Genomic DNA, 23525 nt, shown 5'->3' with positions numbered 1-23525 from the left:
AATAAGGGTTGGGAATGTGAAGTAGAAGGATGACGACTGTAGTTAACAATATGTATTATATGTTTGAAAGTTGCTAAGAGAGTAGATCTTAGGGGCACCTGGGTGGCTCAGTCGGTTAAGCATCCAACTTCGGCTCAGGTCACAGTTGCATGGTTCGCATGCTGGCAGCATGGAAGCCCTTCCCCTGCTCGCTGTCTCTCTCAAAATAAGCAAATACACCTACAAGAGAGAGAGAGAAAGAGAGAGAGAGAGTAGATCTTAAAAATTCTCATCACGAGGAAAAAAACTTGTGCAGATGATGTCTCTTCCTCACGATGGTTTGCGGGTGCCACTGTGGGCAGTACAGATGATGCCAATGGCCCAGCTGATGCCAGGAGGAGGGAGCAGGGAGCCCTTCTGGGGGCGGGTGTATCTTTCGGCTTGTGCCTGCTGAGACAAGGGGGTCCGCTATGACAGCTCGTCACCTCTGTCCCTTAGCCACCTTGGCCGCACTCTGTCATAACTTCACTTCTCCCCCTGCCCCCACAGGGGAAAAAAAAAGAAAATCGTGACCATGTGTGGGGATGGGTGTTAAGTAAGCTTATGGGGGTAATCATTTCTTAATATATATGTATGTACATTGTATACCTTAAAGTAATACAATGTTGTATGTCAGTGATCTCAATTGTAAAAATAAATCAATAAGTACACAATGCTTAAAAGCCTTTGAATATCTTAGTACTGAATGAGGCCTCTGAGGAGGGGTTAGAAATCTTGAAAGTGGGCCTCATGCCCTGCTGTTAAAAAGGCAACCTACAGAGAAAGACAGATACCATATGTTTTCACTCTTATGTGGATCCTGAGAAACTTAACAGCAGACCACGGGGGAGGGGAAGGAAAAAAAAAACAAAAAAAGAAGTTAGGGAGGGAGGCAAACCATAAGAGACTCTTAAAAACTGAGAATAAACTGAGGGTTGATGGAGGTGGGGGGGAAGGGAAAGTGGGGGATGGGCATCGAGGAGGGCACCTGTTGGGAGGAGCCCTGGGTGTTGTATGGAAACCAATTTGATAATAATAAATTTCATATTAAAAAAAAAGATAAAATATAGAAAAAAAAAAAGGCAACAGACGAGGTGCCCAGGTGGCTCAGTCGGTTAAGGATCCTACTCTTGGTTTCGGGTCAGGTCATGATCTCATGGTTCGTGAGATCGAGCGGAGTCGGGCTCTGCACTGAAAATGCGGAGCCTGCTTGGGATTCTCTCTCCCTCTCTCTCTGCCCCTCCCCCACTTGCGTGCTCTCTCTCTATCAAAATAAACATCGAAAAAATTAAAAAAAAAAAAAAAAAAGCAGGCAGGAGACTTTCCGACGAATACAATCAGAACCGTCTCTGAGACCTCGTTTCACCCAGCAGCTGAGGCCCAGACAGAAGGAACTACAGACACATAACCTCCTGTTTCATTTTTCTATTTCTAGGTGACTGCCAGTTATGGCTGGCAGGGACCGTTCACAGCCGCCTCCCCCTCTAGTGTGGGCGCCCCCCCCTTGCAGACAGCAGAGTCGGGGCGACGGGGCCTGGCCCCCTCCGCAGCGGCCTCCCCACGGAAAGGCAGGTGCCCCTTTGGACGCCCGACCTGTTCTGTTTCCTCTTTGGGAGCTCTCGTGAAATAAGGCACCTTTTCAACCAGCAGCAAATGAAATCACATGTAGGATTTCGGGGCCACTTCTTGAACGCCCCCACAACAACAAACGAGCGAGATCTAGAACCAAAGCTGAGCTCTGAGCTTGGGGACCCGTGTTTGCAGCCCTCGCATCGACTTCCCGCTCACCCAGAACTGCCTGCGGGGATGTGCAGGAGAGAGGATGGTGAAGGAGGGCAACTTACCCTCCAGGGGTTCTGGGCCTCAGAAGGCAGGTGGGTGCTGAGAACCCCTTGGCCTTCCCTTACAGCTCTCTGAGGCTCACGTGCAGGTACAAAGAATCTTCCAGAACAAGGCTTCCCAGGAACCCCCAGGCAGCTCTCCTCCCAGAGCTCTAGCCAGCAACAGCTGGTGTTTCGGCAACTGCCCCAGAGGGAGTTTTCAGATGCCAGGAGAGCCTTCCCGCCAGCAGCCTTTAATTAAGAGCGCCATGATTACAGTCGCTAGGAGTCAAGAGGGCACCCCTCTTTCCTTAAACTTTGCCAATTTGAGCACAACAGCCTTTTCATGGGTAACAAGGGACCGTTTTGTACATGCTGACTTGTCTCAGGAGAGAGCTGTGGTCTGCAGAGAGAGATCTAGAACTCTAGAGCTCTCGTCACGCTTCTTACATTTGCTGGGAGATCACCGATTTCTTGCATCCGTTAGCAGAGTCTGGCAAGTGGCGGGGAGGTGGCCCGGATCCCCTGGTAATTTAGTGACAGCTGCAGGATCACCCTTCTAGCACAGCAGGCCACATGGAGCCTGCCTGAGCCAACATTTGGGGGCTTCACATGGTGTTATCATAAATAAGAGAGCTGAGGCTGCTTCAGACAATAAGCCCCCTCTGACAGTTCCCGTAAGCTTCTCTCTGTCCCAAAACCCACACCTGGTGACACTGACGTGCCTGGAAAGAAAGAGAGACATGAGCACAGACACCAGCCCCCGTCCCTCTTCTTCTCTTCCTTCAACCTTAGCTCAGACTCGCACAAGGCACCTGCTATGCGCTAAACCCTGTGCAGAGAGTTGAGAAGGCCCAAGGTCAGCAGAAGAGTCAGGAAGCAAGCACACCCTGCGTGTCTACTGAGTGGTGGGCATTGCAAGCTGCACACACACAGATTGAGAGGTTCAGACACTTCTCTGCTTTACTCACGGCCGGAAAGAGTTGTGAACTGTTCACAGCAAGAAAGCCAGTCTCCTTCTAGGCGTGTGACCAGCTGTAGAAAGCTGATGAGAAATGAGAGGGGGAATTAGGGGTAAGTGTGTGTGTGTGTGTGTGTGTGTGTGTGTGTGGAGGGACCTGGGGCTTCTTGACGCTATACTCATTGCTTCCTTATTTTCCTTTGTAAACTCTTGGGGCCTTTGATTACACGATTAGCCCAGTTGCATGGCGTTGATACAAGTTATCTCTTCGATTCTCAGTTTTTCACAGGGAAATGGAGATAGATGTCCTCATTTTGACAAGTAAGAAAACTGAGGCCCCAAAAGGTCGTATTCCTCACCTAAAGACATTCAGAAAGATGATGAGAAAGCCAGGAATACTTCCACAAGTAGTTACCAAGAACCTACCATATGGCAGACGCATGGGTTCGAGCCCAGGAATTCCCGTTACTCCCGCTCTACGAACCTGCCTCTCCGATTCCATTTGGGAAGCCAGTCGTAACTCAAATCGTATCGTGTTTGAAGAGAGAGAGTCCTGACGCTTGTTCGTTTCTGCCCTTGTTTCTTTACAAAGGCGTGTACTCATTTATTCACTTATTCGTTCATTCACCAATTATTTGTTGAGTCTCTGCTACGTTCCAGGCATGGTACTCGTTACTAGGAATTCACTGGTGACCAGAAAGAGACACTGTCCCGGCCCTTATGAAGCTGACCTTCTAGAGGGGTGACAGCCAGTAATCAATTAACCATAATCGTGAGGGTCAGCTGCGAACTGAGAGCCACAGCCGGAAGGAAGGGAGCTCAGGCCAGTCAACCCAACTGGGTCCAGGAAAGGTTTCCCTGGGAAAGTGAGGTAGTCCTGCGGTCCAAGGTAAGGAAGAGTTCCCCGGATGAAGGCAAGGACCAGGGAAGGACCTGCTGCTCAGGGGGTCTCCTCTAAGACATCCCCATCTGCCTGTTCACAGGCATCTCAACCCCATCCTGACCCAACGTCATCGCCCCCGAATCTGCCCTCACCTCACTCAGCGAAGAGCTGTCTCGTCCTTAGTCCTCAGGCCAGAAGGCCGGAGACATCTCAGACTCCTTCTTGCCCTCACACCCCGACTCTAGCAATTACCAAGGCCTCTCCACTTTTATCCCGTATTTATCAAATCTTTCCCCTTCTTTCAATTCTCTCTACCAAGGCTCTGCTTGAAATTTAACCTTTCTTGGGGCGCCTGGGTGGCTCAGTCGGTTAAGCGTACGACTTCAGCTCAGGTCATGATCTCGCGGTCCGTGAGTTCGAGCCCCGTGTCAGGCTCTGTGCTGACCGCTCAGAGCCTGGAGCCTGTTTCAGATTCTGTGTCTCCCTCTCTCTCTGACCCTCCCCCATTCATGCTCTGTCTCTCTCTGTCTCAAAAATAAATAAACGTTAAAAAAAATTAAAAAAAAAGAAATTTAACCTTTCCATTGGGAGTGGGGAAATACTGAAATTACATCATTCGACCCTAGAGACACTGGGATGAACGAGTAGGCACAATCCCTGCCCTTGTAGAAGGTTGAGCAGAAAGTCCAACATTTTTCCATTGGCTTTCTGACGGCCTCCCTGCCTCCAGCCTTGTGCTCTTGACTCCAGACTCCACACTCAGCTAGAATGGCCTGTGTGCTATGTGAACCTGACACAGCCCATCCCCCCCCCCCCTTCTCCACAGAATTCAGTCCAGTGATCTTAACAACATCACCCGGGGCCCTTCCCCTTTCAGGGCTATCACCTGCCCGTGCCCAGACCACATCTGAAAACAAAGACCCACAAAATGTCTCTTCAAGAGCTATGTGCGTGAAGGGAATAGATGAAGGACTATATACCCTTGGGCACTATTTAGTAGCTTTCTCATTTCGACTTGCTTTTCATTTCGCCAGGTGGCATGCCATACATTAGACACTGGGAAGGGATAAAAATAATAAGTCGCAGGCAATGTCAGAATAGACAAGTGGAGGGGCGCCTGGGTGGCTCAGTCGGTCGAGCGCCCGACTTCAGCTCAGGTCACGATCTCTCGGTCCGGGAGTCCGAGCCCCGCGTCGGGCTCGGTGCGGTCAGCACAAAGCTCGCTTTGGATGCTCTGCCCCCCTCTCTCGCTGTCCCCCACCTCTAGGTTTTTCTCAAATGAATAAGCATTGGTGAAAAAAAAATAGATGGCTGGAGGAGGATGAGTGTTTTGCTGAATCCACTGTGGGATTTTCCTGCTTTGTAGTTAGAGACAAATTTAACCCTCCCTCTGCCTGAAGGCACTGTGGCCATCAAAAGCCTAGAGGCTTATAGCTAAAGTGGCCCAGAGGTGGTGGCCCCTGTCAGCTCTAATCGCCTGAACGAAAACACTTCACCCCTGTCTACTTTGCACTAATCTCAGGAAAGGCCTGAGGTCACCTTTTCAAACCTCAAGCGTAGCCCTCCAGAGCTGCTCCCTTTCAAATTCAGGAACAAATACGGAAAGGCCCGACGGGTGTTCCTGTAACTGTATGTACGATTTTCATTTTCAAATCGGGAGGATTATCCTTAGCTGGGAAACCTTTCTAAAAGGAGTTGCAAATTAATTGTTACTTACCGATTTTTGTGTTTAAAACAATGCGTACAGTTTTGAACTCGGCATCTGCCAGAGAGGAACATCAGGGTCAGAGCGCTCTAGTGCACAGAAGGAACACAAATTGGACTTGGACACGTCTGGATTTGAGTGCTGGATGCATCACGCCCCAGCTGTGTGGCCTCGGGCAAGTTACCCAACCTCTCTGAGCACTGTTTTTTTCATATCGAAAGGACTCCTTCTATCTATCCATCCACGAAGTATGGTTTGCGAATATAAGGGCACCTAGAGTTCACACAGGGAAGAACTGATTCAGGGCCAACGGGAATCCAAATCCTTCTGTTCTCTAGAACTGATGAGCGTTCCTCTACTGGCTGCAGTTGGTTACCATGTGGTGTGTGTGCTTCAACCTCCAAATCCGGCACCCACAAAACTTTTTGCCCTGGGCCTAAGGGTAGCCTCAAAATTCTTTCAACGTCCACTCAATGCAATGTCAACCCACCAGTTTGAGGTCCCATGAGAGGAAACATATCACCATGTTGGCCCCTGACCCTTATCAGCCCAGAAAACTGTGCATGACAGAGGCTCAGGGGTGGACCGAGGGGAGCAGGAACTGGCCTTTCTCTGGGTTTTCTCTGTCTTCCGTTTCTAAGACTGTAGACTCACAGGCCATCCAGGCTGAACCAGACTGCCCAACCTCCTCAGTTTACAGGCAGGGAAACTCAGGACAGAAGAAGCAAGGCCTTCTAGCAAGCCTTCCTTCGGACATCTGCTTTCTCGGACTAGCCAACCATCTGGTAACAACAGCCAGGAGACTTCGTGCTGTGCGTTAGGGCTCTCTGACGACACAGGGAGGCTCAGATCCTCAAGCCCAAGACCAGTCCTGGCTCGTCCTGTGGCACCCAGTCTAGCGGACGTTGCCCAGGTTCCAGGAGCGTCTGGCCAAGGCCAAGGATGAGAACAGCTACAGTGCCTCCCATCCCAGTGGAAACGCCAGCGTTAGAGTCAAAACTGCCAAGATGTTTGCTCTGCCACTGAGACCGGAGGGACCCTGGAGATTTTACCCAGTCTGGGCCTCCCTTTGGGCCTTCCTCACCTACAAAACTTTAAGTAAACTTGAAAATAATAAGAATAAAATAAACGTAACCATCGCAATCAGACTGAACTCACATATTTGTCTCCCAAACCACTTTGCCTGGCGCATTTCACTCTGCTCGGCGCAGGGAGGAATTTCCCTGGAGACCCATCCCTGGCCGCATTCAAGCAGAGACTAGATCATCCACGGGTCCGTCCTGCTGTTTCCAGGATTTCTCTACTTTGCCGAGGAGCTTCTAAAACCCTTTGAGAGCCAGAATTTCTGCAAATCTTTGATCTGTCCATCTGGGTTGCTGCCCAAGGAGGGTTAGGAGATGAACTGTGGAGAAAGTTAATTTAATCTTGTGAAGAGCCAGGAAACAGAGCAGGGCTGTTGCCAGAAAGACTCAGTGTAGTCAGAAGACAAGACTTTCTCATTCAAAATCGCCCACGGCAACTCCATCCTTATTAAAGTGGAATGTAAAATCGTAACGTGGACATTGTTCCTATTCATAAAGGATCTTATAAAAATGACTGCAAGGCAAGTTCACTGTCCCTCTTTACTATGGGGGCCATTCCACTGCCTCAGTAATACTGGGGATGTTAAGAGAGACTTACTGGGGTCACAGAGCTGAGGATGTCAGAAGACACGGGCATGATGCACAGACTGGCTCCTTTCTGATTACCTAACCCCAGTCATTGAACCCTAAAGCCCAGCACTTTGGGAAGTGGGAAAACGCTTACGTGAAAAGAAAAAAAAAAAAAAGTTGACCCCAACTACCCTCAGTTTGCTTAACAGTAGACCCAGAGGCTCTTCCCGAGAAGGGTCAGCCATGCCTTGTGACTCAAACAGTCCCGAGCAAGGGCGGGCAGAACCTTGACGCCCTCCATGCCTTCAGCCTGCTGCGCCTGCCGTGGATGTGAGTCTATGGCCCCAGCCCAGGCTGAGATTTCCCAGCTGACACGACCAGGGTTCCACCTGAAATCCTAATTGGGATCTAAATCACCCACTGGGACAGGTGCGCTGGCCAGACCTCAAGCCCCGTGCCGGGTGACTCAACACGGTGCCCCTTGTGTGGGCCACATGCTGTAACACACGTGCTTGTCCTTGTCTGGTCCTCTGGTCCCCGGTGAATAAGTCCAGATTCATTCTCCCACCTGAGAGGTCTTCAGAATTTGAACGAGGTTGGCTGAGCAAGTTGTAGTCCCCAGGCCTGGAGGGTGGCCCCTTCAGGATGGGCTCCAGCTTGCAAAGAGCCTAGCTCTGGGTACCCCCCCACCCCAGGGGCTCCAGCTGAGGTCAGAGCTGGACCACTAATATTCCCACAAGGCTGCCCCTGGGACCTGAGGGTTTTGGCATCTTATCTTTGACTTCTTATCATCTCAACCCCCAGACCCTTCTGCGAGGGATAGGGCAGAAAGCAGTCTGTCCTCCAGTCTGGGATGAGAAGGAGGGTATCGAGCTCCTCAACTCCGGTAGGTGAAACACAAAAGAAATTCAAAAGAAATTCAGCTCTGTAGTAGGGAGGGTCCCAAAGTCCTACAACCTGAGCAACCGAAAATCCCTATTGTTTTCAGAGGAGATGTGCCAAGGGCTTGGGAAGGAGGAGCAAACGGGCTGCTCTGGCCCATCCCTGAGATAGAAAGAACCACCAGGCACATTCCCTGCTGTCCCAGCTAACTTGGAGTATCTGCACACCGGTCACTTCAGCCCGTGACATAGCAACACGTCTCCACCCACCCCAAGTGGCCCCAGCTCCTAATACACACACACACACACACACACACACACACACACTGTGTATGTTTGGGAGGTGCTCCCATCCGGGGCCCTGCAGCAGCCGGTGACCCGGCTGAACTTCAGGGGATGCAGCAATCCTCGAGGTCGAGGGTGATTCCTGGTGTGTGTGTGCAGGGCCTTCCCCGGAGCAAAGGGGCTACAGCCCTCCCCAGATTCCCAAAGCAGGATCTGGGGGGCCATAGACACTAAGGAAAGTGAGTTTCAAACATTCTCAAAGCGCTCTGCAAATTGAAGAGTCTGGGGATGTAGTGTTCTCTGAACTGACTCAGTCTCTGAATCTACACGTTTCCTCTCACCTAGTTGACAGGTGGCTTTTACTTTTCAAGTGAGGCACGTGCCCTCAGTCCCTGTCCTGTCCTCTTGCTTTGCTGTGGCTGCGTCCTAACACCCTCAGAGCCAGAGGGTGGGGACTCACCCAGCGGGTCTTGGCTGCAGGAAGTAGGACTCAGCCCATCTGGCTGGGAGGGTGGGGTTTCAGGGTAGGGAGAGCAGACTCAGCATGTGTGTGTTTATGCACTAGGATCCGGATTGCTTGTGATGACATCTTAATCCCACTCTGAATTGGCATTTACACTAGGAAAAAGTCATGTACAGAAAAGATCATTAAAAACCTGACATACATCAGTGTTAAGAGGCATATTGGACATCTGGGTGGCTCAGTCAGTTAAGCGTCCGACTTCGGCTCAGGTCATGATCCTGGAGTTCGTGAGTTCGAGCCCGGCATCAGGCTCTGTGCTGACAGCTCAGAGTCTGGAACCTGCTTCGGATCCTGTGTCTCCCTCTCTCTCTCTCTCTCTCTCTCTCTCTCTCTCGGCCCCTCCCCTGATCACACTCTGTCTGTGTCTCTGTCTCAAAAATAAACAAACATAAAAAAAATTTTAATATTAAGAAACATAAGCCTGCTTTTATGGAGTTGGAGTAGGCTCTTCCCACGCGTATGACCATAACCATAGTAATCCCAGGCCTGCGTTAACAAAATACCACAGGGGCCCCTGGGTGGCTCAGTCGGTTGCATATCCCACTTCGGCTCAGGTCATGATCTCACGGTTCGTGAGTTCGAGCCCGGCGTCAGGCTCTGTACTGACAGCTCAGAGCCTGGAACCTACTTTGGATTCTGTGTCTCATTCTCGTTCTCTCTCTGCCCCTCCCCCCTGTCTCTCTCTGTCTCCCAAAAATAAATAAATGTAAACAAAATTGTCAAAAACCCCACAGATTGGGTGGCTTAACTAATGGAGATTCCTCGTTCACAGCTCTGGGGGCTGGAAGTCCAGGAACAGCATGCCGGCAACGTTGGTTTTTTCTGAGGCCACTCTCCTTGACTCGTGGATGGCCATTTCTCCGTGTTTTCCACATGCACACTGTCTAGTGGCTATATGTCCCGACTTCCTCTTTTTATACGGACACCAGTCATATTCGATTAGGGCCCATCCTGAAGACCTTATCTTACCTCACTATATCTCTTTAAAGACTCTTCCCAAATACAGCCCCATACTAAGGTCTTCAACGTATGAATTTGGGGCATGGGTGGGCCTAGTTCAGCCCATAAAACGTGGCTGTAATATGTGGGGACCCTCCCTTGTGCCAGAAGCCCTATGTGACACCTGCCCTGTGTTACTCTTATCCTCACGAGACTCGCGAGCTCAGGAACATCTAGCCCAATTTACAAATGCGGAAACTGAGCCACGTGGTGAATCGGCGAGTTAAAAAACAAATATTTATTGAGAATCTCTTACCTGCTAGGTACTAGGAGTGTAAAGAGAAAAAAGAAAACCTAGCTTCTACCTTCCAGCAACATGCGGTCTGACGGGGGCAGCCTTCTGTTTTCCTAGAATTTTGATAGACTTTTGTGGGCAAGGGCAGTCCTTGTCTATGGCCAACATTGGAAACACACGATTTTATGTGTCCATACTCACTTAAAAATCAGCCCTCCCTCACCTGCTCTAGTTCTCTGGAATGAGGTGAAAATGTACATGTACATAATGTAAATTAGTCCCAACGTCAATGTCATGAAGTAGGGCATAGGGTTGGAAGATCAAATCATTTCCATAGCCTCGGCATTGCCACCGATTTTGAGACCCAGATACGTCTACCTTTAAAACAATTGTGCCTCCTTTTGCACCCTGCTATGTTTGTTTGCCTATTTAATACATATTTTTCTAATCAGTCTGTTGACAAAGTATCTAAATTTGCAGGGAGGGAAAACCAAGGTGATAAATGTCAGTTGCTGGAAGAATATTACAAGAGTTTAACATGTAGTTGGAAACAGCTGGAACGCGGTGTATGAGGCAATGAGCTAGGTATGCGGTCAGTCAGCCATTAATTAATTTACTTAGGAACACGTCCTAAGCTCCTACTCTGTGCCAAGCCCTGGGCGAGGTTGTACAACAGAGCAGGGAGTGAAGCTTGGATTCTGACTCCCCACATTCCCCCTTTCCTACTATCACAGCTTTTGATAACAAACCCGATTGTCAGTTTCCTTTACACATTAATCTGTTCTCCCACCAAAAGCCATTTAATTGCATACTCTTTCTATTTTTAGTGGAAAACAACAGTCCTCATTTGTTGTTTGATTATGAACAGTCTCCCTCCCCACCCTCCTTCTCTATCTGTAACCCTCCTCTTCTCCACCATGTGAGCTTGAAGCCTACCGGGTTTGCCCTTCCCCCACGGACTTCTGCTAAACACGCCCACTGCGAAGGAAGGCAGCTCTAGAGTGCCGGGGGCTGTGAAAACCCATGCTGGAAAACAGAGAAAAAGAAAAGGGGATCCCTTCTTCATGCATCACCTCTTCATGTTTTACTCGCATCCAACACAATAGTCCTCTCCACAGTTTTTGGTGGAGGGGTCCTGTGTCTCATCCACTTGACAAGGGAAAGCATCACCAAACAAAGAAGTAAAAGAGGAGGGGCGCCTGGGTGGCTCAGTCGGTCGAGCCTCCGACTCCGGCTCAGGTCATGATCTCGCGGTCCGTGAGTTCGAGCCCCGCGTCGGGCTCTGTGCTGACAGCTCGGAGCCTGGAGCCTGCTTCGGATTCTGTGTCTCCCTCTCTCTCTCTCTCTGCCCCTCCCCTGCTCATGCTCTCTCTGTCTCAAAAATGAATAAAACATTTAATTTTTTTTAATTTTAAAGAAATTAAAGAGGAAAGTTTGCCAACATAACCTGCTTGGCCCCAGAAAGCCACCTGTGCCTGTTATAAGCACCAAAGCCATTGGCAATCATTGTTGAAATGAGACATAGTACTACTCACCATATGTGGACTCACACCAGGATCGGTCGTACTGGGGAAAGAAAGGGTTACCAGTTTTATGGCCAATTCCAGTTCAGATAATGCCAGAATTTTTCTGACCCTGGCGGGGGGGGGGGGTGGGGGGGGAGTGGGGGGTGCACAGCAGCCCTGCAGGCCTGTGTCTTCAGAAAATGGTGCCCAGTTATTCTCCTAGGTTGTAAATGGAAGCTTTAACTATTCTTTATCTGCCTGTAAATGATTTATTGGACTAAATGGTTTTCACGTCATCTGTTCTGCTCAACCATAAATTTCAGAATCAGAATCTAAGCTTTGTTCCTCGCTGTATCCCTCATAACCTAGCCTAGGGCCTGGCATGCTATAAAGGCTTAATAAAAGTTTGTGAAATGAATAAATCAAAGAGCGAATGGGCGATTCACGGACACTTGGCTCTCCCTTTTATACACAGCGTCTAAAGGTTTCCGACTACATGTTACAGTTCCTAGCTATCAGCTCGTTTTTTTTCTCTGCCTGCAAACCTAGACACGTTGCCAACAAATCACTTCTAAAATTATGCGTTAACCAGGAAAACACAACAGGTTGAAGAAGAAGAAGAAGAAGAAGAAGAAGAAGAAGAAGAAGAAGAAGAAGAAGGAGGAGAAGGAGGAGAAGGAGGAGAAGAAGAATAAGAATTATTCTTTTGGAATAGATTTGGCAAAGGGAGAATTTGTATTACTCTGAAGTTCCAGCAAAGGCTGCGGGTGACCCCGCAGTAGCTAAGAGATGGGGAGCACTGGACGCAAATCCTGGGGGCAGCTGATGTTCCCTTGCAGGGTCAAGGCCTCCACATCCTCTTCAAGCAGAGGGGAAATGTTAGTGCCTTAATCGAGGATGAGGGGCCCGGAGCTTCAGAGGAGTCTGGAGAGTCCAGGTTTGGGGACGTATCAACCCAAATATTTCCCGGCCAGGGCCCAGAGACCTTGGCGTAGCAAACCTGCCTACGTGAGGAGTTTGCTTTCTTTGGAGCTTGAGTGTTCTGATAATTAAGGCCTCAGCTTTCCCTGCCTTCTTGTTGTAGGACTTGAGAGTCTCTTTGCATGTTAAGCAGGAGGTCCCTGGCTTGCACACTCAGCTATCACTTGCCAATTAATCACTCTCAGGTTTTATTTCCATCTCCCGGAGTATCAATTGCACTAAGCAAGACCACTCCATTCCACTGTCCTGATATTTACTCTGTGCCCCGTATTTGTAAAACGTCTCACACGTCACACGGGCTCATGTGTCCTCTCCCACTGCTGGCTGTCCCAGCTCACCAGCAGTGAAAGATTAACAAATGGTCTGTTGCCCAGCACTGGGGGCCTCTGGCCCCACCAGCCCCCCAGAGATGGGGCCTTTAGCCCCAGACAGACAGCAATGTTTCCAGTTCCAGAATCTTATCTCGGTAGCTTCTTTCTCAGGCAATTCCTAGAACCAACTCTCAGGAGCTGGGTTCTCCGGGAAGCAGATGCAGACGGAAATGTGAGTGCAGGAGTGGTCTGTTTGCAGAATAGAAGCAAAGGACGTATGATTGGGGAGAGGAAGAAGTTCAGCCCTGATTCAAGCCAAAAGAGGCCTCAGCAGCCCACGAGGAGCGGAGAGGAACATCCAGAGACCTCCCAGCTGGGAAAGGGACCCCTTCCCCATAAAGGTGGCATGGCTGCCCGTGGGACGATGTCAGGAGGGGGCTGATGGGGGACATCTGGGCACTACATCACGGAGCCCTCCCACAGGGGCTCCTAACTTGTTTGCTTTCTAGTTCCCTCCGGTGGAGATCTGGGATTGAGTGTGCCAGGGAGGACAGCTTTTCACCACCAAGCCATTCGGTTACTCTCTTCCCATAAATCTGCAGGTGGCTCTGCGAGACGTGCCAGCCAGGAAGTCCCGGGACAGCCCGGGACCGCCCCACAAATGGCAGATTAGGGGAAACTGGCCTCCAGAGGGAGATGACGTTAAAATGGACAAGCAGAGAGAAGTAAAAAGGAGAGCTAGAGGCCTGAGGTCCTCTTCAGACCCACTTCCAAAGCTTCTCTGAAATTCAGGTAAATACTGGGACGCCAGGCTCTGTGAGACTCTGTCCTTGCAACGCACGCACTCTGTGCGCTCGGAACACACGATCTCCACTTTGCTTCTATCCCATGCACCGAAACACGGAGTAGACCTAACAACGTGTCAAGTGCAGTGTAAACGTTAGCTAGCTTTCTTTCCTGCTATTTAGGAGAGTGCTGATTGCAGGTAGCACGGGTGTTCTTATCCTTGCCTCTTGACCTTGTTCTTTCCTGTAACAATGTTCCCTTTGCTAGATGTTTGTGTCTTTGAGGGAGAATCTTGGCAGTGATTTGGATATCCAAGCTGTGTTCTCGGTCTCTTTCCCCCATGTTAATTCAGACTCTCCCTGCAGGAGAGACCATGAGGTAGAGTAACAAGCCCACAGAACGTGGTGTGAGCAGAAGTGGATTTGAATCCCCGCTCTACTACGTACAAGCAATTTGACCTTGGCCAAGACCCTCGACACAGCAGAAATGCAGTAATTGCAGCCATACAATGGTGATAATTACATCTCTCTTGTAAATTGGTAGGAGAGAAACAGCCAATATTTGTGAGGTGCCATCGGGTGTTCAGAGAAGAGGTATTACCAATGTGATCTTAATTATCCTTACTCAAATCGCTTGGGTGATCTGGTGCCCCCTTGAATTAGTCAGAGTCCTTTCTGTTGCAAGGGACAGACCCTCCCTTTGCCCCCTTAAAATATTTCCATTCAGGAAGGGAATCAGGACCTACTGGGCGTACAAGATTCAGGGATGGCAGGATCCAGGGTCTCGAAGGAGTCCTCGGGACTCAATTTCTCTCCCTTCTTGGCTGGTCTTTCCTCTCTGACCGCTTCTTCTCCAGCACCCACCCCTGAGCAATCCCAGCAGAGAAAAGAGACACTTTCTTCCTCCAGTTCCAGGAAATGCCTTTGGCCATCTTCAAACCAGTCCCTCCTGACCGGGGTGACTGGCTCGGCACTGGGGCTAACGTGTGGCATAAGCCTTCAGAGCCAGAGAGGGAAAGGGGAGGTTTCCAGGAAAATCCGAGCACTCTCCCAGAAGGGAGGAGGAGGAGCCAGTGACCAGAGAGGCTCACTCGACCTCCTGCCGAGAAGGTTCCCTCCTCCTGGTCCTGTTCCCTCCTTCCAGTGATTGGGGAGTCACCCATTTGCCCCCATGGTAGAGACGGTGACTCACTCTTCTGTGCTTTCCGCCGTCCGTTCCGAAACCCCAGTCCTGGGTGGAAATCGGACCGGCAGCCGGGCCCCCAGGACCCTGTTAAATGACCCCGTGGAGTGAAGGAGTCCTCTCTGTAACCGCGAGACTGGCAGTTGCACCCCCGTGCTCTTGCCAAGACAGATGAGGCACCGTGGCACATGCAGTGTCAGAGGCCCAGCCACGTGCAGCATGTCAGTTTGGACTAGACTGACTTATTCCCTGGCCCTGCTTTGGTCAACAGTGCACGAGATCCCAAGTGTTGCTGGAAACATCAGTCCCCCCGTGTGTTCTCAGTAAGACAGAAACCAGAGCTCTCGGCCTCTGTCCTACATGGAAGATTAGAGTCCAAAGCCATTTTGGAAATCATCAAATCCAATTCTGAAATAAGAAACTAGGAGTTTAAGATGACTAAGGGACTTTCCAAAAGCCAAATAGCCAATAACCTTTAGAGAGTGAATTTAAATAAAGGGCAACTGGCTTCTAGATAAGCGTGTCATGTGCATGAGAAGAAAATCCACAGGAAACAGTGAATTTAGGCTGTCAGCTCTCAGTCGGTAAACAGTCAGGTTAGTTCTGTTTCGAAACTGCCTCTCCCACTGACTGGCCCTGCTTCTCCAGTGACCACCCACCCTGACACACACACACACACACACACACACACACACACACGCAGGCTCCACCCACAGATTTCTTTCTGTCCTTTGCAGATGCTGTGTTTTCCTTGCCTCTGCTCGTCTTGCAAATTCTTTTCCCTTCGGCCTTAGACACGACAGCGTCTCTTTCTCCCTTCAGCTCACTGATTTTCTCCCCCTTAGAAGACACTCCCTCCAAGGAGCGCCCCCTTGCGGGTGCCCCTCGAATGCCCCCTCCAGGCCATGTGAAGGCCCGCCCCACCCTTCAGGTCGCTGGGATCCCAAAGCTGGCACCTGGCAGTTTTGTCCTCCGGGCTTCAATCCGCACAACAGCAAAGAGCATTTCAAATCCGCCGGAAGGACTGGTGACGCACAGTGGTCACCAGCACTGCATTTACGGAGTGCTCGGTCCCAGGTGCTACACTAAGTCTACCGGAGTTGTCTCATTTAATCTCAAAACCACCTTGTAAGTAGCTGTTAAGATGCGGGAGTTGAGGCTCAAAGGAGTTATGTGACTTGCCCAAGGACACAAAACTACCCTCGGGGAGAGTCAGGATTGCAAAGGGGGATCTGAGCACTTCAAACTCGGGACCCCTTTCCCCTGCAGGAGGTTAGTGAAATAATGGGGAGAGAACCATTTAAACTGATAGAGATAATAGTTGCTATTGTGAAGACATTTAATCACGTATATATGTTCGTATATCTGTCTTTGCTAAAGGAGGTGACTCAGTAGTAAGTATGTAAGTAGCCGGAGTCTCAGAAATTCTAGATCCCAGTTCAGTGCATGGCACAGATTAGGTGTTTTATTGATGGATCGATTGATTTTAATTCACCTAAATGGTGGGGCTCAGTGGGTTGAGCGTTACGATTTCGCGGTTCGTGAGTTCGAGCCCCGCACAGGGCTCTGTGCTGACAGCTAGGAGTCGGGAGCCTGCTTCGGATTCTGTGTGTGTGTCTCTCGCTCTGCCCTTTCCCTGTTCACATTCTGTCTGTCTCTCTCTCTCAAAAATAAATAAAATTTTTTAAAAAGTTGCCTAAATGAATGACATGGAAGGGAGAGGGGAGCAGAGGGGAGCAGCCAGCAGGGAACAGGGGAGGGAAGGGGACATCCTCCCCAAGGCTCCCGGGACGGTCATTCTACGTGTGAGGCACGACTGGGACTTAGCGTGTACCTTGTACCGTGTGGTCCCCAGACTACCTGACAAAGCCAACGGAGGAGCAGCTTCATGTTGGAGAATGTGTGTAGCTAATCGGGGAACTCTGCGTGCCATGGCCAAAAATCTTTTTCAGCGTAGTTCAATGTGCGTATCCGCTGAGGTCATTACCGGTTACAACGATCCAAAGGGGGAGTGGGGTAAAAAGCCAGGCTCCAAAGAGGAGGCTATTGGGCCACGTGTCGCTGAAATGCTTCGCCCTGCTGATGGCCAGGTAGACAGCGTGGCCACGGGTCTGGCCACTGAGGGAGGGCACGGGCCTGGATGGGGTCAAGAGCCCTGACAAGGTTCTGAGCCGGCGGTGACACTCGTGAGTGCTGCTGAGATTCCTGTGTCTCTGTGCACAGGCCACACTCGCTGTCCTGCGACCGGGGTTGGGCACGGGCATTTGGAAAGCAAACCCGCCAGGGCCCGCTTCCTCAAGTGCATTTTATGACCACAGAGGCCATCCCAGCCAGGAGCCACGCGAGGCGAGCCACCGTCAGCCTCCAGCCAGTGCGAACGCTTTTTATCAGTCCCCACAATCTCCCTCCAGACGGCAGGGCTCCCTGTGAGTTGAGGGTTTTGTTGTTGTTGCTGCTTTTGGTGAGTCCTTGAAATACCGCTAGCATGAGGGAGAAGCTGAACTTGAAATTTTCATTCGTTCTAAATGATTTAAATTTAAATCCAAAAGCTAAAAACAGAGTAACGTATTTTTCCATTAATACATCATGGTTGGAAAACTTCTAGGTGTCTTTGGAGCAACTGAGCCGATTTCTTCACCTGCACATTTTATGAGATCGGAACGTCCGTGAAGAATTTCCGGAAGAAACTGAGCATCTGACCTGGGATGGGCTGCCTGTGGACCACACGCCCCGGGGGCTGCAGACTTAATAGGAGGGAAAGGATACAGAACATCTCATGAACAGCGTTCACGTTGATTACACATTGAAATGATAATATTCTTGGGATACGTCGGCTTAAGTAAAATACATAATTAAACTTAATTGCACCTGCTTCTTTTGAAAGGATCTTTTTAACGTTTACTTATTTATTTTTGAGAGAGAGAGAGAGAGAAAGAAAAAAAAAAAAAAGCGTGAGTGGGGGAGGGGCAGAGACAGCGGGAGGGAGAGGATCTGAGCTGTCAGCACAGAGCCTGCCCCGGGGCTCCAACCCATGAACCACGAGATCATGACCTGAGTCGAAGTCGGACACCCAACCGACTGAGCCACCCAGGCGCCCCTTTTCACGTTTTAAATGTAGCTGCCCGGAAATTTAAAACCACACACGTGATTCGCAAAATATTTCCATCGGACATCCCTGTTCTAAAGGGCATGGCCTGACGAGGCTGATCATGCTTTGAGCAAGGGTGGAATAAGCGTCCAGGGAATAAGCAAGCATCCAGAAAGAAGCGGGCTAGAAACCACAAGGCAGGAGGTCTCAGAACTCGTTCCTGTGTCTTCTGACAGCCTGTGCTGGGCTCCCTCCACCCTATGAGGCTTGACCCTCTGCTTCCGGATGCCGAGAGGGCAGTGCTCCCGCTGGGGCCTTTGCTTACTTCCGCACGTGACTGTTAGTGGGTTAACGAGTCATACCTGTACCCGAGGTAAAGCAGCTACAAAAGCACAGGAACGGCGTTCCAGGTCCTGTGCAAAGGTCCTGCGCAAAGGTCCCAATTCTGGTGTGCTTCCATTTTGCGGTTCCAGGAATGGGTTGAACCCAGGTATGCGTAAGCAGAGGATCGAAAAGTGAGAACATCAGATTCCAATAACCATCCTGACTCAGACCTTGCCTTTGTTATTCTTACCACACCTCCCCGCATAGTACATCGAGTTTACCTTGCACCCATGATCAGAGCCGATGCCCAGGAGCACGGGCCGGGGCCGGGCAGTGCACGTTACATCTGTTCCTGCCCCCTTCCCACTCCTTTCTCTCCGTGTTTCAAAGCCTCACACCTCACACCCATTAGGATGGCTACTGCAAAATATAACAAAAAAATAGCAAGTGTCTGCAAGGATGCAGAGAAATGGGAAGGCTCGTGCCCTGCGGTTGGGAAAGGAAAATGGCACAGTTCCTGTGAAAACGGCATGGCGATTCCTCAAAATAGTAAACATAGAATTACCCTATAATCCGGAATTGCCATCTCTGGGTATGTACACAAAAGAAGTGAAGGCAAGGGCCCCCGGGCATTTGCACGCCTATGTTCACAGCAGCATCATTCACAATCTCCCAAAGGTAGAAACAACCCGAGTGTCCACCGACAGACGAGTCGATAAACAAAATGTGAGGCACACACACCATGGCCCGTGATTCAGCCTTCAGAGAAAAGGAAAGACCGACATAGGTTACCATGTGGATGTACGTTGAGGACATCATGCTGGGTGAAATAAACGAGACACAGAAGGACAAACGCTGCACGATTCCATTTATGTGAGGCACTTAGAGTAATCAAATTCATAGACACAGAAAGTGGAAAGGTAGTGGCCCAGGGCTGTGGGGAGTTGTTTAGTGGGAACGGAGTTTCCGTTTCGCAGGGTGAAGAGAGTTCTGCGGGTGGATGGTGGGGAGGGCTGCCCAACAACGTGAACGCGCTTATCACCCTCAACTGTACGCTCAAAAACGGGGAAGGTGGCAGGGCGCCTGGCTGGCTCAGTCGGTTAAGCGTCCAACCTCTGCTCAGGTCATGATCTCATGGCTCATGAGTTCGAGCCCCGCATGGGTCTCTGTGCCGACAGCTCAGAGCCTGGGGCCTGCTTCCGATTCTGTGTCTCCCTCTCTCTCTGCCCTTCCCCTGCTCACTCTGTGTGTGTGTGTGTGTGTGTGTGTGTGTGTGTGTGTACATACTCTCTCTCTCTCTCTCTGCCCCTCCTCTGCTCACGCTCTGTCTCTCAAAAACGAATACATGTTAAAAAATGTTTTTAAATGGCAAATGTTACGATCTATGGATTTCACCACAACTAACATTCTACAAAGCGACAATCCAGGTATTTCTCTTTCCTGACACATCTCTGACCCTCATCCTCTTTCCCTGCCAAGACACAAGACCTGGCAGTATTCATCCTCCTCCCGCCATGAACCTCTGCTGCCCTGTTCCCCCCGCCACAACCTCTTAACAAAAGAGGCCCCTGTTTAGCTTGCCTTCTGTGTATATCTCAACCCCGGCTTATGTATTCCTAGGGACAGGGAGCTCAGCCCCCCTCATGCAGCCCTTCCACTGTCAGAAGAGTTTGACCAGTTAAAATATCGTTCCTTAGAATTGTCATCTGCCTCCCAGAATGGGTATTTTCTCCCAGCAGGACTGTCACAGTGCACTGGGGTTCCACAGAACAAATCCAATTCCCCCTTTACATGCAGTCCTTTCTGATACAGTTCTAATTATCTCCCCTGGGTTTTCTTTGCCTTAAGCTAATATGCCCCAGACACAGGTATACTATATTATGTCACATACTCTAGTAGATGCTAGGGATACAGAAGTGAATGTGACTTGGTCCCTTCTCCTAAAGAATTCACAATATGGAAGTAGAGACAGACACTAAAAGAGACCCAATAACTGAGAGGCAATGCCTTAGGGACACCCACTTACAGAAGTTGGGGAAATAACGAGAAGCTTGGGGAGCTCCGGCAGTTCAGAGAAGCAGCAGTAACTCAGTCTGGAAGCGCAAGGAAGTCTCCTTAGGAGAGGGGAAAGACTTGGAGACTGAGCTGCCACGGCTGATTGTGTAGGTTGCGCACTGCATAACCCCAGCCTCTCATGATGGTTTCCCCGGAGGTATGTGGTACACAGTCTGGTCAAATCTGAAACAGCATCCCTACGGAGATGGGTCATTAAGGGGAAGGCCAAGAGAAGGGAAAGGGGATTGGGGAAAGGCACAGTGTGTTCAGGGAACTGCACGTCACACCTTACGCCTGGGGGACAGATTTGAGGGTGACGGCAGCCAGAAATAAGGATGGAGAGGGGAGGCAGAGCTGAAAATCTCCAAGGAAGGATCCTGGCAGTGGTGTGCCAGGGCCTGCTCATGCAGGCTCATGAGGACCGATTGCATACTTCTCTTTCCCAACTTCTTGTTAAATAACATAACCTTCGTAGCTTGAAGTCGGCCATGGTGGGAGCATTTACACCAAGGAAATTGGCAAATACTGTAAATCGGGCTTTTTTTTTTTTCTCCCTAAGAAGCCCGTTGTTAAATATTTATCAGCACACCATCAGTTCTCAATAACTCCTCAAAAGACTTGGCCCAGACACAAGCAGACCTGGGGACGTACCCCTGGACTGAACCCATTTCAATGCAGCCTAGACCCTGTGCCTCCGTCTGGACCTTGTTTCTCTCTTACCCCAGTTCGCTCTCCAAGGAGGCCATGAATCGCTACGCTCTCGCACACTAGCCTGAGCAATTCCAGCTGACCCTCCGTGCTGTCGAGCCAGGGATCCAGGATGGGAGGACTTCTCGTCATCGGAATCCATTCCTTCCACGTGTTTAACCGCCGACGGGCAGAGGTCAGGGTTGTGGGCCGTGTAATTGGTCACAGACCTTCCCTGGGTAAGAACCACCCACACTTAACCTCTTCCTATGCATGAGGCACTGTTCTAAATACTTTGCACACATTAACCCACTTAGTTGCCACGAGACATGAGATAGTGTACTACCATGCATCACAGAAAAGATATGTTACTTCACAAGGCCCACAACCAACAGGGGGAAACGTGAGCTATTTCTTTCTCTGTGCAGGAACTTTTTAACTGGATATAATCACACTCGTCTGGGGGCGCCTGGGCGGCTGCGTCGTTTAAGTGTCAAGCTTTTGATCTTGGCTGAGGTCCTGATTTCACCGTTCGTGGGGTCGAGCCCCACGTCTGGCTCTGCACTGACAGTGTGGAGTCTACTTAGGATTCTCTCTCTCTCTCTCTCTCTGCCCCTCCCCTGCTTGTGCACTCTGACTCAAAAATAATTTTTTTTAATTAAAGAAAAGAGTTTAATCACACTTGTCCATGTTTATTTTTGTTGCCCATGCATGTGGTGTCCTATCCAAGAAATCACCGCCAAAGCCAATATCCAGAAGCTTTTTCCCTGTGTTTTCTTCCATGAGTATTGTGGTTTCAGATCTCACATTTATGTTTGTTGACCATTTCGAGTTGAGTTTTGTGTACGGTGTAAGATAAGGGTACAGTTTTATTCTTTTGTGTGTGGATATCCAGGTGTTCTCAACTTCATTTGTTAGCCTTTCCCCCATCGTATATTCTTGGCTCTCTTGGCAAAGGTCAGTAGACACGCTATTCAAGGGGTTTACTTCCAGGCTTTCTATTCTTTTCTATTGGTCTATGTGTTTTTAGTGTCAGTACCACACTGTTTTAATCACTGTAGCTTTGTTACATATTTTGAAATCAAGAAGTGTGATGCCTCCAAGCTTTGTTCTTGTTCACGATTGCTTTGGCTATTTGAAGTCTTTTGTGATTCCATCTAGTTTTTAGAATTGTTGTTTTCAGGGTGCCTGGGTGGCTTAGTCAGTTAAGCATCTGGCTTCAGCTCGGGTCATGGTCTCATGGCTCATGGGTTCAAGCCCCGGGTGGGACTCTGTGCTGACAGATCAGAGCCTAGAGCCTGCTTCGGATTCTGTGTTTCCCCCTCTTTGCCCTACCCTTGCTTGCACTTTGTGTCTCAAAAATGAATAAAGATTAAAAAAAAGAAAAAGAAAAGAAACACAACTGATTGCTGTATGTTGGTTTTGTATTCTTCACTTCTGCTGAGTTTGTTTATCTGTCCTTTTGTGGAATGTTTTGGGTTTTCTACACCTTAGATCAAGCCTTCTGTGAACAGAAACAATTTTACTTCTTCCTTTCCACTTTGGATGTCTTTTATTTCTTTTTCTTGACTAATTATTCTGACTTGAAATTTCAGCGCTATGTCGCATACGATGAGAGTGGGCTTTTTCTTGTTTTTGATCAAGAGAGTAAAAAGGCAGCCTGTGGAATGGGAGAAAATATTTGCAAGCTATATATCTGATAAGGGATTAGTATTCAAAATATATGAGAACCTTCCATAATTTAATAGCAAAAAAAATAATAATAAAAACCCAATGAAAAACTGGGGAAAGCACTTGAATTAACATTTTTTTCCAAAGAAGGCAAGCAAATGGCTATGAGATATAAGAAAAGCTACTCGTCATCACTCATCATCAGGGAAATGCATATTAAAATCTCAATGAGCTATCACCTCACAATTGTTAGGGTGCCTAATATATATATATATATATATATATATATATATATATATATATATGTGTGTGTGTGTGTGTGTGTGTATATATATATACACACACATATATATACATATATATAATATAAATAATATAACATATAATATATAAATAATAAATATATGTAATATAATAAATATAAATATAGATAAATAATATAATATATAATAATGTAATATATAATATTATATATTATATATGTGTATATATATATAAAAGATAACAAGTTTTGGTGAGGATGTGGAAAAATTGAAACCCTCCTACACTGTTGGTGGGAATTTAAACTGCTGCAGCCACTATGGAAACTGGTATGGAGGTAACATATGACCCAGCAGTCTCACTTCTGGGTATTTATCCAAAAGAATTAAAATTAGGATGCTGCAGAGACATTAACACTTCTGTGTTCATTGCAACATTATTCATAACGGTCAAGATATGGAAACAACCGAACTGTCCACTAACAGATGCATGGCTAAAGGCAATGTGGTATATGCCACAATGGAATATTATTCACCCTTTAAAAAAAAAAGGGAGGGACGCCTGGGTGGCACAGTGGGTTGAGCGTCCGACTTCAGCTCAGGTCATGATCACACGGTTCATGAGTTCGAGCCCCGTGTTGGGCTCTGTGCCGACAGCTCGGAGCCTGGAGCCTGCTTCCCATTCTGTGTCTCCCTCTCTCTCTGCCCACCCC

The 23525-nt window shown here is 49.0% G+C and overlaps 1 non-coding gene across 1 annotated transcript; it reads left to right on the top strand.

Moving 5' to 3' along the window:
* Nucleotides 1–290: 290 nt before the first annotated feature.
* On the top strand, nt 291–377 carry LOC131495167 (small nucleolar RNA SNORD35). Its single transcript, XR_009253805.1, has one exon. It is a non-coding gene; the product is annotated as a small nucleolar RNA SNORD35 (small nucleolar RNA).
* The last annotated feature ends 23148 nt before the right edge of the window (nt 378–23525 follow it).

The sequence above is a fragment of the Neofelis nebulosa genome, chromosome 14, assembly GCF_028018385.1.
Source record: "Neofelis nebulosa isolate mNeoNeb1 chromosome 14, mNeoNeb1.pri, whole genome shotgun sequence".
In the NCBI taxonomy this organism is placed as follows: Eukaryota; Metazoa; Chordata; class Mammalia; order Carnivora; family Felidae; genus Neofelis; species Neofelis nebulosa.
Note: the sequence above shows the minus strand (reverse complement) of the source record. Positions and strands in the feature narration are given on the sequence as shown.